The sequence below is a fragment of the Camelina sativa genome, chromosome 20 (genome assembly GCF_030686135.1).
Source record: "Camelina sativa cultivar CO46 ecotype springtype chromosome 20, ASM3068613v1".
Classification (NCBI taxonomy): domain Eukaryota; kingdom Viridiplantae; phylum Streptophyta; class Magnoliopsida; order Brassicales; family Brassicaceae; genus Camelina; species Camelina sativa.
The window spans coordinates 35,977,144-35,980,647 of NC_141899.1; the positions used below are offsets into that span (position 1 = coordinate 35,977,144).

At 38.5% G+C, this 3,504-nt stretch overlaps 1 long non-coding RNA gene across 3 annotated transcripts; it reads right to left on the reverse strand.

Annotated features, from left to right (window-relative positions):
• Positions 1 to 1,019: 1,019 nt before the first annotated feature.
• LOC147919931 (uncharacterized) lies at positions 1,020 to 3,033 on the reverse strand. Of its 3 annotated transcripts, none has more exons than XR_015592586.1 (6): positions 2,920 to 3,033; positions 2,587 to 2,703; positions 2,321 to 2,482; positions 1,999 to 2,211; positions 1,814 to 1,910; positions 1,020 to 1,205 (listed from the first exon to the last, which is right to left on the reverse strand). It is a non-coding gene; the product is annotated as an uncharacterized LOC147919931 (long non-coding RNA). The 3 variants fall into 3 exon arrangements; XR_015592585.1 differs by having other exon boundaries at positions 2,321 to 2,531; XR_015592587.1 differs by lacking the exons at positions 2,587 to 2,703; positions 2,920 to 3,033 and having other exon boundaries at positions 1,999 to 2,139; positions 2,326 to 2,482.
• Positions 3,034 to 3,504: the final 471 nt, after the last annotated feature.

The following is a 3,504-nucleotide window of genomic DNA, read 5'->3' on the forward strand; positions in this document are numbered from 1 at the left end:
AATTTCATATATTAACCGTAATTGCATCTATCAACCCTAATATAATCTATTAACCCTAATTGTTTCTAATTTCTCTTAGATCTGATTAAATTGATTTTGTTTTTCTTATACATGTTTAATGGCAACGATTACACAAGGTTCATGTCTGATCAAGGTGTACCTGCTCCCACCGGTTCTAACCGTACACGGACTCCAACCGGTTCTAATTCTCGTCGTTCAACCTCGCACCCACTACCTCAAACACCGTCTTATCATACTCCTTCTCCTCCACCCGCTCGTTCGTCTTCTACAGGAGCTTCTACACATCTCAACAATCTTAACCTCGAAGGGTTACTCGATAGTCCAGGGCGTGGAGGTTTACCGAAGCTAGACCCGCGTCGACCTCGAGGAACTTTCTGGTAAGAAATTTTCATGAACCTTGTGTAATCATAGTTGCATCTTGAATCCGATCATTCACTCCTCTCACCAAGATCCCTCTGTTGCTTCTACTGTACGAAGCATCTTTGAAAGAGATTTCAAAGAGCCTCATGCCAATTGGACACAGACGCCGACTAAAGTGGTAGACCGTTGGTATGAATCTTTTGCGGTAAGTGTAATATGTCTTGCAATCACACAATATGTTTTGTTTGTCATTTTTAAACTTATACTAATTTTTTTTTTTTTTTTGAAGCAACTATACAATTGGGACCGGTCCATCAATGATAGAGTTAGGAAGGAGTTTGAAGACAAGCTTAAGGATAGGATGTGTGATCAAGTGTCGAGGTGGAAGTTAAACTGGAAACTCAAAGGTGATGAGGCAAAGCCACGGTGGATTGATCCTGGAGTTTGGAGTGGTCTTGTTAAATATTGGCTTGATCCCAAATCAGAACTAAAGAGTACCAACAGTCGGAATGCTCGTTATCATGATCCTGATGGCACCGGCATATATAAGCACCGATCAGGCCAAACCTCTTTTAAAGCCCGTGCTCGAAAACATGTAAGTATTTAATTCATCTCTCTTTTTCTCATTTTCATCTCTCTTTTTCATTTTAACTAATCATCTCTTTGTTTCTCTTTTTCATTTTAACTAATCATTTTAACTAATCATCTCTTTTAATGCAATTGTTTAAGCTTGGAGGATAGCATGTGGTAGCTACTATCTTGTCTGGATTTTGTATCTCTATTCCATACGATATGAAATCAATGAAACTAGTATAAATAACAACCTGCAAATGAAAATGTTTTAGTATAAATAACAACCTGCAAATGAAAATGTTTTAGTATAAATAACAACCTGCAAATGAAAATGTTTTAGTCTAAATAAAAATAATTCAGAGTAAGCTTAGGGGAGAGCGACACTATGATTTAATTTTTATTCAAATTTCGACACACAACATGTTGGATTTTAACTTGTAATCGCTTCTCTAGTTGAATTGCAGAGCCATGTCATATTGTTCCCGCAATTAAATACACAGAGAAGTTGGAATTAGAACTAAATAGAAGTGAAATTATTGACATGTAAAATAATAGAAGTGAAGAAGCAGGAAGCAGTTACCTAACGAGTGGGAATCTATGTAAAAAAATATTTCTTGGCGTTTATTGAGAAAAAATGTCAAGTTTTAAAGTGTAGAAATGTATGTACTTCGTTCAACCATATTTTGGAGTAGATAATGTGACCAGTAGAAATGAATTGATAAATGACTTTTACTATTTGTAAATTGTAATCGTGATTAACTTATTCAGTAATAAGAGTTAGAAAATTTCGTGTGAAAGGCTTACACCAAAACCGTAATCCATAGGAGGTACACCAAACGTAACAAAGGAGAAGACTTACTAATCTCGTTCTCTGAGTTTTAGTTCTACTGGCGCCATAGCAAACTGAGACCAAAGAAGAGCTTGTACAGAGGAAGAATGCGTTTACTTGCATCAACCTGCAAATTTAAATGTTGTAGTTACTTCAATTGCAGAGACGCACAGGGTGGTCTTATCTTCTGAAATTATCCCATTATTAGCTGTTACCAGTTTTGAGATTATGCTGTGTAGAGAAGAGATGCCCAGTAGAGCTACATCAACTCCTGAGAGCAGAGAAGCAAATCGCAGCCTCCCAACCGATACTCTTTGTTTCTGGCCCTTAGTGACATTGGCATTACTCTTTTCCATCTTAATATGCCCAGAAGAACATATGAATGCTCATGACTCATCATTATCAGGTATAGTAAAGAAAGGAGGCATCTTTGTGCAACAAAAACAAGACAAAGGAGAAGACTTGCATAATTCGTAGTGAAATTATATTCTTTAGTGGAATTTTATGCTTCGTAGTGAAAAGCTATTTCAAGATTACCTTACCGTAGCTGCTTATAGAAATCTGGAGCCCACGGCAATTAAAGAATAATTGCCTCCGAAAATTGCAGGTGCCGCCCCAGCCAAACCCAGAAGTAATTGCTTAAGAGTTTGCTGAGTAGAGGAGCTACATAAGCGGAGTTCTACGTTTACTTGCATCAACCTGCAAATAAAAATGTTTTAGTTACTTGTAGTGCAGAGGGTGGTCTTATCTTACTTGACAAATCAAATAAATTGCAGGTTCTAAATCCCATTATTAGCTGTAACCAGTTTTGAGACTTGAGAGTATGCTATATCAACTCCTGAGAAGAGAAGAGAAGCAAATCGATCGCAGCCCCATAAAATTCTGTGAACCCCTAATCCATTGAAAAATGTATAACAAAGCTGGGTAATCGATGCCCAGAGAGAGATACATCAGTAGGGTAAAACCAGTTAATAGAAAAGTGTCAGAAATAATTAAAGGACTGGAGAAGACACGGCAAGTAGAGCTACATCAAGGAGGAAAAGCTGAGAAGCTTTTCGCAGCCCAGTTGCCCCTAAATTCCGAAAACCCCTAATCCATGGAAGATAGAAGAAAAGATAACGAAGGAGAAGACTTACAGTAATAATTCCGCGAGATAGAGATCATCCTTGCGCCATTGATTTCTGTCTTCTACACATTATAGAGCAAATTTGCACTTAGACGAAGAAGAAAGAAATAAATAAATCGTGTTTGAAATAAATAAATCGTGTTTGCTTATGTTCTTTAGGAAGTGGGATAAATTGTAATTAATTAAAAATACAAGGGTGATTAGCCAATTAAAAAATCGAGCGTTCTAATCCCTTCCTTGCTTCTCTTGGCCTATGTCCCCAAATTGAATCCAAAAAGGGATTTGCAAAACTTTAAAACGCGATAACTTTTGCTACGATATTCCGTTTTGGACGAATTTTTTTTTCATCTCTTTAATTTTTTTTTCATCTCTTTAATTTTGCGATGGACGACCCTCTCTTGACCCTCGATCGACCTTCTATCGACCCTCGATCCTCGATCGACCCTCGACCCTCGATCGACCCGCGATCGACCCCCGACCGACCGACCCTTGACCGACCGACCCTTGACCGACCTTCCATCGACCCTCTCGACCCTCGATCGACCTTCTATCGACCCTCTCGACCCTCGATCGACCCTCGACCGACCCTCGATCG